General features: G+C 47.8%; 1 long non-coding RNA gene across 2 annotated transcripts; it reads left to right on the forward strand.

The window, feature by feature from the left end:
- Positions 1-34: 34 nt before the first annotated feature.
- On the forward strand, positions 35-4,086 carry LOC311600721. 2 transcript variants are annotated; one of them, XR_014780327.1, is made up of 5 exons: positions 35-419; positions 1,805-1,842; positions 2,352-2,394; positions 3,080-3,189; positions 3,599-4,086. It is a non-coding gene; the product is annotated as an uncharacterized lncRNA (long non-coding RNA). The 2 variants fall into 2 exon arrangements; XR_014780328.1 differs by lacking the exon at positions 3,080-3,189 and having other exon boundaries at positions 50-419.
- The last annotated feature ends 11,818 nt before the right edge of the window (positions 4,087-15,904 follow it).

Genomic DNA, 15,904 nt, shown 5'->3' on the forward strand with positions numbered 1-15,904 from the left:
CTCCACTCTCCGTGATCACACGGTTTAACAGAAGCAAATTCTGTTATGTATGGATCTTTAATAAAAATAAGCACAAAAGAGTGTGGAATAGTACCAAATTCAATAAATGATTTTTAAGAAGCGTGGGAGAAGAAAAAGAAAGAGGCAGAGATTCCTATACAGCTGTGGCGCTTAGCCTCCAGCGAGATGACCTATTCCCCGGTAGAGGCGGTGGGTGGGACAGACGCTTAGGATCAGGGCTGAGGTCGCCAGGGGGCGCGCACAGGCACGGGAGCGGATGTAAGGCGGGAACCTGGCAAGGGGCAGGCAGGGAGGGGCTCTAGGTCTCTCTGGTTGGCTGCGCTGGGTGTTCACTGTCCCACCCGTTTTAAACTTGGTCCCGCCCGGCGCTCTCCCTTTTCCGCTGCGGCGTGCTCCTGGTAGGTACTGCCTGTGTCGCGGATCGTTAAGAGCCCACCGCGTGGCCTCGGAGGTCTCCACGGTGCTAGCCCCGCGTGCCAATTCCTGCTCCGCGCGCATCCCTTCGGTGTGGGACAGGGAATCGGTCTCTCGCGCATACGGATTTGACCGCTCCTGAGTGTAGGCACGGAGTCGGGACGGCCCCGGTGTCCTTGGCACACTCAGAGCTTCTGCCTGCCCATTAGTCTGGAGACGGGGACATCGCCTATTTAGGAAGCGAATGAGATCAGAGTTCCGAAAGTAGCAAGATAATTTCAGTGTTAACAGGGAACGGAGGTAATTTCGCCCACACAGCCGCGTGCTCTCCACAGGTGCCCGTCAAATGCCACTTTGCATAGAGGCTGGGGTTTTTTGTTTTGTGTTTAAGGGTTGAGGGTGTCTTTAGGGAGCGGATGCCAGCGAGTGAGTCAAGTAGAGCGCTCTATGCCCATAGGAGTGGATTAGCCAGTGCGTTATGCTGCCCAGCCTCCCTCTAACATAAACGTAGCCTGTGTGGGTTTCGGCCCTGGGTTAAAATCTGAGCTGCTGGGTTCGCACGTGTACAGGGCATTAGGTGCCTAACTTCTGTACTCTATGACGTAGAAACATTTTATCTCTGGAGAGTTCCTAAGACCGGGCAGTTGTGTCTGACTCCCTAAGACCCGGGAGTCCTGCCCGGTCACTTCTGCTTTAATATTTGTGAAGATCTAAGTTTAGATGCGAATGAAGGAAAGAAGGTGCCACTTAGTTGTTTGAGATGCGAAGTTGTGTTTGGCATAACTGAGACATGGTTTATTGAATTATTGAGATAGGTTCTCACGTTGGCCCAGGGAATCTGTCTCCCTTAGTTCCCGAGTTAGAATTTCCGGGCCTGGTGAAGCCCATTTAGAGGGAAAATACTGTTGTGGGCTCTAATGTACAACTCCCCTATCCTGTATGCAAGCGCAGTGGGTGGCGGTTCTGTTTCCTTGAGGTTGTTTCTACTGACCCATTGGGTTAAGCGCCTGGAGTGAGGGGCAGCAGGTGCCACTAAGAACTGGGCTCTGCAAGCTCTAGGCTGGGCCTTACTTCCCTTCCCCATCAGCCTCAGCAAACAAGTTTGCTTCCGGTTTTGAAAGAAATGAAAGTAGTTGGACTTGCCCTAAAGACATCCCGTAGCTTGTAACTTTGTTTCCAAGCATTGATTCTGTGCCTAGAAGGTGGATTCAGTCAGAAATGTGAAGGTCAGAGCTTTGTGCAGGAACCAACGCTATTCCGGGCAGGACTTAGGTGTCCAATGCAGCTAGTGGCCACAAGAAAGGTTCTTTTTGTAAAAGCGGTGGCCTGGTACTTGTAACATTGTTGACTTTTTTTTCTTTTTAAACAGATGCGGTGGTGCTATGTCCAGGATGCTAATGAGCTCAGGTATGCGTTAAATGAAAAGCCTTGGCTTGCCAGACAGAATTCTAGGAACAATTCTTGGCCAAGGATGAGAACTCTAACCTGACTGTATACGCGGCTGTGATGGGTTAAAGGATTTACCTGAGGCCAAGACCATAGGCGGGGAACTGAATGCAGTCACCACCCCCTTTAAATGAGAGACCCGAGGCAGCTGAAAGTGCAGTGGATTTGACTCCTCGGACCTGGTGGGGAGAAGCAGCTCTAGAGTTATAACTGGACCTTCACGCTCGTGCTATGGCACCTGTGTGCACACACGAAATAATACATGGGAGTGTTGGCAAATGAATTAATACTTACAGAAGATGATGTGGTTTTGCATTGAAAATTGTGTTAAAACATTACTGAGCAGATGTGCCCCATGTAGTAGGTAGCACCGTGAGGATTCTGTTTACACAAGAAAATAGTTGTCAACATAGTCTAGACTTTATCAGCTAATGAGCCTGGCCTAATTACCTCTGGTATTTCTTCTGCAGCTCTGGTGCTTGAAATGAATGGGCACAACTTCTGGAAGAGAAGGTACGCAGTTGTGTATAGAATCAAGGCTCTGGGTTTCTTTGTCCCCGTCTTAGTGGGAACAGATGACTTGTGAGGCAGTCCCAATTACATACAGAGAAACATGAGAGCTTTGTGCCTGCAGAGCTCAGTTCTGTTAGTTTACTATGAGTCAGCCCTAGTCTGAAACTTGCCACAATATTAGCATAAAATATCCTTTTTTAAAAAATTAGTTTTAGGCTGGGGGACGGTGGTGGTGGCGGCAGTGGCAGTGCACGCCTTTAATCCCAGCCCTTAGGAGGAAGAGACAGGCAGATTTTTGTGAGTTCGAGGCCAGACTGGTTTACAAAAGTGAGTCCAGGACAGCCAAGGCTGTTACACAGAGAAACCCTGTCTCAAAAAACCAAATAATAATAATATAGTAATTTGGTACATCTCTGTACTGCATGTGTGCAGTGCTCATGGAGACCGGAAGAAGGCACCAGATCCCCCTGGAGCTGAAGTTGTGAGCTGCTGTGTGGGTGCTGGGAACAGGAGAGCAGCCAGCCAGAGCTCTTAACTGCTGAGCGTCCATCTCTCTAGCCCTAAACTTCGGCCACTAGAAATCGTCCAACACGTGGTTGAGATCTAGTGTCCCCAGGAGAGCGAGGCGTGTGGTGGGATCCACTTGGTGTCCTGGCTCAATACCTGCCATGTGTGCGCTGAACAGCTGTAGTTAGAAGGAGCAGACGCCCATGTGATGTAACTACCAGGAAGATGCCTCCTTGTGCTAAGAGTCTTGGACACAGAGACCGCAGGAGAGCTTCACACTCCTCTAGTGTAAAGATTGTCAGCTCTTCCAGACACGATGAGATTGACAACCTCAATGGCTCCTACGGATCTGACGGGGTGGTGTGGGTGGGGCCATGGTCTATCTCTACGTCAGCACATCTCCATCCAACCAGCAGTCAGCCTTCCAGCTACTCCAGCACCAGCTGACGTCTCTGGCATTGTGGGCGAGAGGCAAAGGGCTTTCACTTACCGACATTAATAAAGGGAAGCAAACCTCTTCCTCAAAGAAGAACAGCATTAATTACTCTCTAAAAGCATCTGACCAAGTGGGAGAGAGTATAAAGAACTAAAGTGGCCCGCAAACTACGCAGTGCAGGACTCTGGGGCCCTGGCTCTCCCCTCCCCAGCCCCCTGGTCTCCAGTCTCTCCAGTAGTAAGTGTTGTTCCTTGTCTCTAGGTTTTTCCAAGGAAAGGCCAGTGAAATTACCTGCCGGTGAGTAAACCAGATGTTCCTGACCCTTCCCTCATGTCTACCATCACCCCGCCCCCAAGCCTGACCTGACTGGTCCCCTCAGACTGTGCCCCTCAATGAACAAAAGGCTGAACTGTTAGAAAGCAGCCCTGTAAGATGGCCACGTGGCTGCTGGTATCTTAAAATGGCCACCTGAACTCATCCTTAGAAGATATGCTTTAGGACGTAGAAGCCTACCCCCTGCATTTCTCAAGGATCTTGTGACCTGCTTTGTCTAGTTAGTAAAAATAACTTGATTCAGAGCCGACCACCCTGTTCCCCTGACAACCCCTTGTCTGAACTAATTCCTTTCTTGCTTACATAAGCTAGCTGACAGGCTTGAGATCACATTCTCAATTCTGACATTGAGCTGTGTGTGTCCCTGCCTACCAGTACATGTTGCCTGGAAAATAAAAGTTTTTTTTCTCCTCTCACTGGGTGTCCTTGGTGTTTCGTTTGTGTGACCCCCCCAGACCCAATACTTCATTGAGTTTTATGGCCAAGGTAACTTCTTCACGGGAGCACAACAGGCTCCCCAACCTCTGGGGTATGCCTTTGCTCTCTCAGTCCCAGTACCACATACCCAGCTTTCCACATCCCCAGACAGGGGTTTTTGCTTTGCTTCCTCTGACAAAAGCCCAAGAAGCCCCTCTCTGACTTTGTTCTTAGAAGAAAAATGAGCTTACATCCTATGGCTAGAGAAATCCTTAACATAATTTGGGAAGGTGTGACCTTTGAGCACAGACTATGATGTCAGGGTTTGGAAAAGCCTTACACAAGTGGATAGTTGTCACTCAGGATGTTGAGGCGACTTCCCAAGGGCTGCTTCTCTAGCCCAGGCCCTCCAGGAGGACCTCAAAACAAAAAACATTTTAAATATGGAAAGGAGGGGCAATGAAGGGTGAATGTCCTAACTCCGCCCATCTGTAAAGGGTCCATTGGGAACAGGATTGTCATTCTATGTGTGATAAAATATGACAAGCCCTTTGTGCCTTTAATCCCCATAAGGAGGAACCCTCAGGTCTGGCAATAAAAGGGAAGCCCCAGAGAGTCTTGTGGGTCACTAACATTTTGGAAGGCTCACCCCAAACTCAATATAAAAATTTGTGGTGGTGGGGAGCCATGTAAATACCAAATGGACACCGGATCAGGCAGGGCAATCCGGGGTCCCACAGCATTGGGAGCTAATCCCTGGCATACACTGGAGAGGCCTTCAAGTGGGAGGAAGGAAATGGTGCTATATCAGATCTCTTAGAAGCCCTAGGAAACTTGCCGGGCCAAGTTGTCCTTGTTTTCCTTAATAAGAAAAAGTTCATGCTTTTAACCCAAAATTGTTTACAGATTGCAGACAATGGCAATATTAACATATCTAAAGTTTATCTTTTTGTAAGCCTCAGAAAACCACTTTGGATCTGCCTCACAAGTCAAACAGACTACATTAGTAACTATTAAAGCCAGTCCTATTTTTTGTAGGCAAACCATTAACTGTCTTAGGTATACCAGATACATAACTAACATGTTTTACTTTCTCAGCTACCTTACACAGGTGAGATTGACGTGACCTCCTGCCAGCAGGAAAGACACTCGACACAAGGATTCTTCTCAGTCACGCTTTATTGGGAGCGCCCTTAAAGTTGAAGCGAAGGACCCCAACCCCCCTAGAGCTTGAACTTAAATACCATCTAAAGCGGCCTGTTAACACCTCACAGGTTCAGGCAGAATGCCTAATTAACATATGAATGAAGATAGGTCAACAGCTTACACAATCGTAATTACAATTAGCATAATCCCCCTAATGGGAGGGGTGACTAGAGATAGCTCTAGCAAACGCATGCATACTGGCAATTGTTTACAGGTAGCAGCACACAGACCAGCGCCATTATTGGGTGCGGCTGGCACGATAGTGGCTGGCTCCTTACATGAGATGACTCCCAGCTCCCCCTGCCCCCCCAGCTTTCCTTACTTTAACACAGGTGACTGCCTACTTAAAGGATGCCAGACCAGGATTGAGGTTCCTCTAAGACCTGCCCCCTTGCTTTCTGCGGTGCCCACTTGGCAGGAGCTCTCAACTACTGTAACTCCAGTCCCACACACACGTGTGAACATGCCCATATATGTGTACATAGTTGAAAACAATAAGCCTTGAAAATACACAACTCAAGTTTATATTAAATATGTATAGGAGTGACATACTCCTAAGCTCAGGCTCTCATAAGCACTAGATTTCTCCCAAGCCGATTTGAGCTCCTTGCTGCTGTCTGGCCTGGGGCTGGCAGTTTAGCCAGAAGGGCTGTAAACTTTCACTGAGCGACAGAGAGGCTTAGGGTTACCTGTTTGTTTATCAAAAGAGTTGTAACACTTGGGAGGCAGAGGCAGGTGGATCTCTGTGAGTTTGAGGCCTGCCTGGTCTACAAAGAGTTCAGGACTACAAGAAACTCTTGTCTTGAAAAACAAAATTTTAAAAAAGGGCTGGAGTGTTAAGGGCACTGACTGCTCTTCCAGAGGTCCTGAGTTCTTTTCCCAGCAACCACATGGTGGCTTACAAACGTCTATAATGTGATCTAAAGCACTCTTCTGGCCTGCTGGCTCACATGCAGGTAGATTACTGTATACATAACAAATAAATCTTTAGGAAAAAAAATGCTAACACTTGGTGAGGGAGATAACCCATTCTCCTGCTTCTCTGCTTGACCGGATGTCTTGTTCTGTGTTCTGTCCTTTTCTGCCCAGAAACTGACACGGTAGCACTGACCTTCCAGTGGAGAATTGTAACCCTCCAGTTTGGTGCTGGGCAAGTAACTAACAAGGCCCAGGCTCTCACCAGACCCTATAGGCTTTGATGTGTGTGTGTGTGTGTGTGTGTGTGTGTGTGTGTGTGTGTGTGTGTGTGTGTGTTGTGGTTTGTCGAGGCAGGATTTAGCCTTGGCTGTCCTGGAACTCACTCTATAGACCAAGCTGGTTTTGAGCTCAGATCTGCCTGCCTCCGTTCCTCCTGAGTGCTGGGATTAAAGGCATGCACCATCACTACCTGGCTAAGGCTTTGAATTTTTAAAAAAAAACCTACTTTATTTGGGGTTCCTTAATGCCTCTACTTCCTTTCCAACCCACCTACTGTACGTAGGGGAGAAAGGAGGTTAGTAGGAACAGGGGATGAAGAACTTTTTAGAGTCAGCTCGTTAGGGGTGAATCCACTCTTTGTTGTCAGGATTCCAGCAGTCCAGCTAAACAGCAAACAGCAGCAGCAGCAGCAGCCCTCTCGAAGCGTTCTCTGGAGAGTTTCTCTCTAGAAGTGTCTTGAAGCGATCTCTCTCTCTCCTCCTATTTAAATGCTCTCAAGGTCTGCACAAGGATGTTTTCCAGCTGGCAGAGACCCACCCCCTCCCCCACCCTCCCATACAAGGCAATGTACACCTGACAAAGATCACTCACTGTCTCAAGAGGCTGTTATCAGCTGTGGACAAACCAAAGGCAGTCCCACATTCCACACTTGGGATCAAAACAAAAACATGTTTATATAACCTACCCAAAACTTCTACTACTCTCCAACACTAATAAACTATATACAATAAGAATTATGAGTTATGTAAGAATTACCGTGTGCAGACCATATGCGCTTGGCAGTCTTGGAGAAACTATTCCACTATCTATCCTATCCTAGTGAGCCCTATTGTAGTGTCCAGAATTATGTATCTACCTCACTCTCCTATTGCAGCTAACATTATCCACATATAAACATGTTTTTAGATGTAAAGCGTTGTCTTAGTTCCTAAACAACTAAGCTCTGTGATAAGACTAGAACTTTAAGCCGGGCAGTGGTGGCACACGCCTTTAATCCCAGCACTCGGGAGGCAGAGGCAGGCGCATCGCTGTGAGTTCGAGGCCAGCCTGGTCTACAAAGCAAGTCCAGGACAGCCAGGGCTACACAGAGAAACCCTGTCTCGAAAAACCAAAAACCAAAAACCAAAACCAAAACAAAACAAAAAAACCCCAAAAACTAGAACTTTACATCACATTCTAAAATGATCTGCTTATGTACAATTCACTAAAGCAAGAGTTAAACAAAATAACCTTAAATTTCTATTAGTATACAATAAATGAGTTTTATTTTTATCATTCCCTTTTTTTCTGGATGCAAAGCGACAGCAAGGCACGTGGACCATGCCACCAGAGGAACTGGCTTAGGAATGGCAGGGTGGAGAACGGTTCAAGGCCCAGAAATCTCAATCTTGAGATTTAAAATCTCATCCCAAGATGGCAGCAGTGGGATAAGCTCTCCCCTCCCTGTTTCCATGTCCGCTTCTGAGCAGGTAGCATGGAGACCCCAAGGTGGCCAGGTGGTCGTGTAAACAAAGCATCTGCAGTATCCTAGCAACAGCTAACTAACCGCATTCACCCTAGAAGCCCCTCCCCAATGCCCAAGGTTCATATAACACTGGTGTAGCCTGGAATAAATGTGAGTGTGCACAGAAGCTCACACACACACACACACACACACACACACACACACACACACACACACACACGGGAAATTGAGCTCTTTCACACTAAACATTGTCTTAGGATCTACTGATTTATCCTTGGAGAAAGTCTCTCCCGCCTCCACTGGCACCCCAGCCTGTAGACTTCCTTCTTCAGTTCGGGACTCTGCTTCCTCCTTCTCAGCTCTGGGATCCAGTGGCATCCTGGTACCCCAGGGTGAAGCAGACCAAGGAACCACATATGCCTTCTCTATCCTCCCTGGGATTTTTAAATAGCCCCTCATAAGATAAAACTAATCCCACACCTATTACATCCCTTACGGCAGTAGGACCTCTGTTTTATTTTTGTTTTGTTTTGTTTTTTGAGACAGGGTTTCTCTGTGTAGCCCTGGCTGTCCTAGACTCACTTTGTAGACCAGGCTGGCCTTGAACTCACAGCGATCCGCCTGCCTCTGCCAACCGAGTGCTGGAATTAAAGGCGTGTGCCGTGGGTCACCACAAGGCGTGTACTGTGGGCCACCACTGCCCAGCTAGGACCTCTGTTAAACTCACTCTTCCCTTCCCTGAAAACTTCGCCTCCCTCCAGAGCTTCTTGATTGGCTGCAGCCCTGGCTCCTCCTCCCCACCAGGACTCTTCTGCCTCTCTGATCTCCTTTAAAAAGGGGGATAAAAACCCCTCCTTACGAGCTCTCTCTTCTGAGGCGAGTGAGTCTTTAGGCGCCATTAATGCAGCCCTAAAAGACATGTGACCCAACAGTGTCTGTAGAGCTTCTTGTTTTTAACTCCTCCCCTACTCATGCGGGTGCTGGATCAGCCCCGGGGGAGTGCTTGGCCCCACCCCCCGGTGGCGGTACACCTAGAAGTCTGAGGTTGATGCACTCGCTGTTATGACTAAAAATGGCAGGGATAGAGCCGCGCAAACCTTAGGAAAAGAGCCTGAAACCTTTGTCTCCCCCTTTCGCCTCTCCGATAATCAACAAATACTCAGAAATCACTCCCACTTTGCTATTGGCCTTACTGGATTTCTGAGACAAATTGGTAACCACTACCCAGAAAGCTGGGCTTCTGCCCTACCTCTGTTGTGATGAGTGGCCCCTCCCCTCCTCCCGGCTCTTTACACAGACTCCCGTCACCAAGGCCCCTCAGTATTTTCTGATGGAGGAAAGAGGAGCTGTGGCAATAATACACTACTCCCCGAGGGATGAACCCCCATTATTCTAGTCAGAGTTGCCCCAGCACTCCCCCGAATATAAGGAACAGCATGCTAGTTAGCCCTCAAAGAAGTCAGTGGGCCCTTCAGCCATTTCTCAGGCTGTATATGCTGTTAATTTGCTTCCCTGGTTATCAAGATCTTTGTCTAACTAGACACTGGCCCGTGTCCCCTCTGCTTTACCATGTCTCCTTTTACAGGGACGAGCCACTTCCCTCTTCGGCCAGCATGCCAGATCTTACAGTCCCTGCCAGAGCCAATGTCTGAGGGAAACACCCTGGCTCTTCAAGCCGCCTCTTCAGGAGGGTTCACCGCCTCTGCCGATGCCCTCTCTCTCTCTCTCTCTCTCTCTCTCTCTCTCTCTCTCTCTCTCTCTCTCTCTCTCTCTCTCACACACACACACACACACACACACACATGCATGCGCACACACGCACATACGCGCGCGCGCGCAAACACACACACACACAAATATAAAAGAGTTTAGCACCCTTTCCCCATGTTCATCCTTTGTACGGGTAGATGAAAACCCCCTCTCCCCCTGCACACATGAGAATTGCCCATTTGATTCAAGGGAGGACTGTTCTTCTCTTTGTCCAGCGTATTTGATCTCATACCCTACACGGCCCTACCGGAGGGAAACTCCTAGGCTGACCAAGTTGCCCCAGTGGGACTTTTTATAGTCACCCTTAAACAAGCAAAGAATTTTCACTCATGCACGAACGTTAACATAAAGGATTACAATCCCGATTACCTCACATTCCATCCAGTCAACTACATCGGATCATTAAAAAGTTGTAATTCATGCGCCTCACTAGTTTCCACCCATGCAATACGACAACAAGTGGGAATTAGCGCCCCCCCACCCCAGGCTTCAAGGCCAATGCCCCCTGGCAGATCGATGTCACTCACATATCCCAATTTGGGTGGCAAAGAATATGTTTTTGTTACACTAGACACTCTCACTTCATATGGGCCTCTGCTGAAATGGGAGAAATCTCTAAAAAAAGGTGTATTCCACATGCTGCCCTCAATCGCCATTATGGGCCTGCCACAACAAATGAACACTGATAATGGCCCTGCCTTCACCAGCATTTATTTTTAAAACCTTCTGCTTTACATGAGAAATTGCTCAGCATATGGGGACCCATTGTAATCCCCAAGGACAAGGTATAATAAAAAGGGCACAGCAAACTCTCAACACCCAGACAAGACACAGGCTCTTACCCCCATGATGCTCGGGTGGCAACGGTCCTAACAACGCTAAGCATTCTTATAAAACCACAAACTATCCTTCCATTACCCTTCACTGGCGTATACCACAACTGACCACGTTGTTGGTGAGATGGTAGGACCCCCTAGGCAGGATCTAAAAGGGACCTGGCCCCCTCCTCACGATGGGAAGGGGTTTTGTTTGTGTATTCCCACAGGATCAGCCTTGGTCAATGGAGGAACCAGGTCACCTGGAAGGACGTTCATGACCTGTTGGCAACAGCACAGTCATGTGCCCTCCTCAGGCCTCTCTCTCTGCCATCTTAATGGCATCTTTGTTATATTGCAGGCCTGTCCCACTACTGCTCAACCCCATAATTCTCTCCCCAACACCAGTGTTTTTCTGTTTGGGGAACCTACAATGGCAAAACCTAGGAGATCGAGTCCACAGATTGTACCAACCAAGGAAGCCAAAGCTCTCTGTCTCTTCCTGTCTATCCTAACTGCACCTCTGTGGTCCCAACCCCTTTCTCTGCTTCCCTTTTAGACAGAGGACCTCATGGATCAGGGTCGTTACGGCAGCTGTAAAATTAAACTCCCCAAAATAGCCTGTCTCAGAACCTAAGTGACCACCTCACCGCTGTTATAGATGAGCCCTGGGATGAAAGGTGGAGAAAGGGGAATCATGGGAAAACTATAGCCCACTGGTTATGCTCTACATTCTCTGCATATATACCTCTTGTCAGCTGGCACAGGCTTCCCAGCCCAAGCTAACCCACAGAAATATTCTTTTTTTTTTTTTTTTCTGAGACAGGGTTTCTCTGTGTAGCCTTGACTGTCCTGGACTGGCTTTGTAGACCAAGCTGGCCTCGAACGCACAGTGCTCTGCCTGCCTTTGCCTCCCAAATGCTGGGATTAAAGGCGTGCCCTACCACTGCCCCATAAAAATATTCTTGAACAGGAAACACAACTGAGAAGAATGCTCAAGCCACCCTGTCCCGGCTACAATGTGTCCAGTATCCTGGTGCTCCTGTCGATGTTTCTCTTGTGCCTCTTTTCTGCCTCTCCCGCTTAGCTGCAGTACCTGCTAATGCTGCCTTGCACGGTTCCTCCTTAGACCTGGTCTCTTCTTTAATCAACCCTTGCAGGAAGTCACCTTTTTCGGAGGGCCCCTACCTCTATGCCTCGTGAGGACCACGGGAACATCCCACACCCACTGCGGGATAGCATCACTGTTACCAGCCTCAGACGTGTCAACCCTCTCCTGTTCCTGTAATGCGGAAGGGCTATTAAGCCCCTGCACCAACTCAAACACTAGAGGTTTGCGTTCCTGTTATAATCACCCGTCAGACTTATTTATATGAAGAAGATGAGGCAGAGCTTCTACCCTGCAACTCCACCAGACCAAAAAAAAAAAAAAAAAAAAAAAAGAAAAAAAAGAGAAATCCTTATCCCTCTGCTGGTCAGACTGGGAACAGCAGGAGTGGATTGGTACAGATCCACCACCTAGGGAGGGACTTCAAAGGCAACCTGGATTAAGCCACAGACTCCACCACAGGGCGCTAACGCGAAACTATGACGGGAGAGGAATGTTGTTTCTATGTAACATGAACCAGAGTAGGTTGAACACAATATTAAGACCCTGCGTGACCTCCGAAATAACTGAAGTCCCAATACACCTTCAATGACCCTGCCCCCTGGTATTCTAAACCCTTCATTGCCTGCCTCTTGCCCTCCATGGGCCCAATAGCAACCAACAAAGCTCTCTTTCTTCACGTCCCGTGCCTTATACAGTTCCTCAAAAAACAAGTTGCTAATATATCCAAAGTCACCGCCAACCAAGTTCTGAAACAATATCAAGGTGTCATCATAAAAAACTAAGGGGGGTAGGGAGGCATGTGGTTTCCAAGCCAGGTGAGGCATGGTAGAGGCTGCCCATACCTCAAACATCTCTCAGAGAGCAAGCAGTGGGGCTGCTCCTATCCAAATCAGGCTTGGGCCTACTCAACTCCACGGAGATGAAGACCACATCATGGTATAGCTGCTTAGCTTCTGTCTCTCTGCCAGAGAACTGGCTTCTTAGGAATCATGTGACTGGCAGTGACTGACTAATGTAACTGATGAGCTTGGAAGGCCCCTGCCCTCACTGCAGCACTTCCCCCCTTGTCAATAAAGGAGCTGTTCTCTGAAACTGTCTCCTGGGTTGTTCAAGCACCATACTCACTGCTGCCCAAGACCCAGCTCTCCAGCTCCTCCGTATCCTGAGACCGCTGGTGCTGCTATGGCTGATCCTGGGAGGGGGATCCACACCCCTGCAGTTTGTTTTCAATACACTTTTCTGTCTGTGGAGTAGTCTTGTTCCATAGTTTTATTATACCTACTTACAAGTTCCAGGGGGATTGAATGGATGCCTTCTGATCCTCACTGGCACCAGGCATACTCAAGTTGCACGTACATGAAGGCAAAATGCTGGTACATATAAAGACCTTAAAAAAGAGGGAGAAGAAGAAGAAGGAGGAGGAGGAGGAGAAGGAGAAGGAGAAGGAGAAGGAGAAGGAGGAGAAGAAGAAGAAGAAGAAGAAAAAGAAGAAGAAGAAGAAGAAGAAGAAGAAGAAGAAGAAGAAGAAGAAGAAGAAGAAGAAGAAGAAGAAGAAGAAGAAGAAGGAGCAGCAGCTTACTGAGAAAGCGTGCTGTTTTTGTCTAAGGAAGTCCACAGTATCCTGAACACCTGTGTATAAGATGGTTCTTAAAAGTACGCTGATCCAGTAGTTTAACTGTCCACACTAAAATGTGTACTTTTGGGAGTTTTAATTTTGGGGGGTGGGTGGATGTTGGAAGTGTATAAGTTTTGCCTGCAGATGTCTGAGCAGCATGCATCTGCCAAGTTCCTTTAGAGAACAGAAAGAGGGTTTTGATCTGCTGGAATTAAAGTTATAGGTCATTAGCCAACACGTGGGTGCTGGGAACCAAATCTAGGTCATCTGGAAGAACAGTCAGTATTCCTATCTGATGAGCCATCTCTCCAACTCCATGTTTGAAGGTCTTTAAAACTATATTGTATTTGATACATTGCCAAACATTTGCTAGCCTCCCGTGTCCTGCGATAGAGATAAACCGCCATCTATATGAGCCACAGACAGTGCCAACACCCATTTGACCATGTAAGGTTAGCCACATCCTGCTGACTTGTTACAAGGGATAATTTCATTCCGTTTTGGGTCATAAGAAAGATTCAATTGTGAAGAAATTAATACCTAGTTATACTGCCTCCATCACATTCCCACAGTGACATAGGATGGTTTATAAACAAATATCAAACAGTACAGTAATTAGGAGAGGAAATAAAAGCCCAGCAAGAAGGCAGGGAAATAAATCATAATTTGATTTCATCTTGTCAGCTGGGACCATTTTGCTTCTGAGCTTTGTAACAGCACATAGAAGGGGGGGAGTGGCCATCTGCTCTCAAGGCTTCCCAAGAGTCAAGATGCCTTCCCTGTATCTCAAGCGCTGGGTAACTGACGGAGGAGCTAGAGAAAGTGGAGACCACGGCATTTGGCCCTAGAGCATGCAGGCCGTTAATTACACTTGTAGAAAGCCTGGGTCCACTCAGCCTGAAGCCAGGCTAACAGGAGGAAAACCATGAGTGGATTGAGCAAAAACAGCCAGGGTGCTGGAGGGGGTTTTGTTTTCTTCTTTGCTTCTTTCTTTCTTTCTTTCTTTTCTTTCTTTCTTTGTATTCAGAAAGATTGCCTTTGTGTGATTTACCCTTTGTTTATAATTTGAAGAGTTATTTTAGTTTTTAAAATTATTTATTTATTCACTTTACATCCCGATCACAGCCCCTTCCCTCCTCTCCTCCTAGTCCCACTCTCCCTCCCCTTTTCCCCTCAGAAGACCTGTGGAGGCAGTTCTGCCAATGGGGAGTGAACACAAAGCAGGCTACTGAGTCGTCAGAGGCAGCCCCTGCTCCCCTTACCAGGGAACTCACATGAAGTCCGAGCTGCCCGTTGGCTGCATCTGTGTAGGGGCCTAGATCCAGTCCATGCATGGTCCTTGGTTGGTGCTCCAGTCTCTGCAAGCCCCCTTGGGCCTAGGCTAGTTGACTCTGTTGGTCTTCTTGAGGAGCTCCTGTCACCTCCAGATGCTTTTATCCACCCCCTCACTTTTCCACCGCCTCACTTTTCCACAAGACTCCCTATGCTTCACCTAATGTTTGGGTGTGAGTCTCTGCATCTGTTTGGGTCCACTGCTGAGTGCAGCCTCTCAGAGAACAGTTATACTAGGCTCCTGTCTGCTAGCAGGGCAGAGTATTGTTAATAGGGTCAGGGGGGTTGGCCCTCTCCCATGGGGTGGGTCTCAAGTTGGGACAGGCATTGGTTGGACATTCCCTCAATCTCTGCTCCATCTTTATCCCTGCGGATCTTGTAGTCAGGGTAAATTTTGGGTCAAAGTTCTTGTGAGCGGGTTGGTGTTCCCCTCCCTCTACTACGAGTCTTGTCCTAGAGCTTCTTCAGTTTCCATGACCCTTGCTACTAGGAGTCTTAGCAACTCCGTCTTCCATCCATCAGATTGGCTATGATCAAAAACTCAAGTGACTGCACATGTTGATGAAGATGTGGAGAAAGGGAAACACTCCCCCACTGCCGATGGGAGTGCAAACTTGTACAATCTGGAGCTTTCTCAGAAAACTGGGAATAGCTCTACCTCAAGACCCAGCTATACCACCCTTGGGTACATACCCAAAAGATGCTCTGCCTATGAAGAGTTCTTATCCCGATATTCTGTGATACAATTGTGGTTTATCAAAGCGGATACGATGAAGGTTAAACAGCCTATGCTGGAGCTCGCTGTAACTGCGAGGAGCAAGAGTCCTGCCTACCCCTCCGCCTTGACATCCTCCAGCCTGTTTCAGAGACTGAGAGGTGTGCGTCGCCTGGATTTGTTTCTGGGAACAGCCGAATGTTACAGATGATAGAATGAAGCTTAAGCCTTGAATGGGTACCCAGGGCTGTTACTCATAATCCACGGGAGAGGCGTGCTGTGCCCACTATCTCAATTATCAGCCTCCCATGATGGAAAAGCACGTTGTGTTTGGGAAATCACCAGAGTCTGAAACTGTGCTCTGACATGGCAGCTACCATGCACATGGGGCTATTCATACTTGAAATGTGGCTGGCACAATGTTCAATTGGGTGTGTGCTGTTTTTTTTTTTTTAGAAAATCAGACACAAAGAATGTGAAAAGTAAAGATTTAAATTTTTACAGTGATTGTCGTTGGGTTACATGAAATACAGTTTGAAATCAGGCAAATAATATGACTTGTATTGTATTTCCCTTAGACAACAGTGGCCT

This window comes from Acomys minous, assembly GCF_964271855.1.
Source record: "Acomys minous genome assembly, chromosome: 6".
Taxonomy (NCBI): domain Eukaryota; kingdom Metazoa; phylum Chordata; class Mammalia; order Rodentia; family Muridae; genus Acomys; species Acomys minous.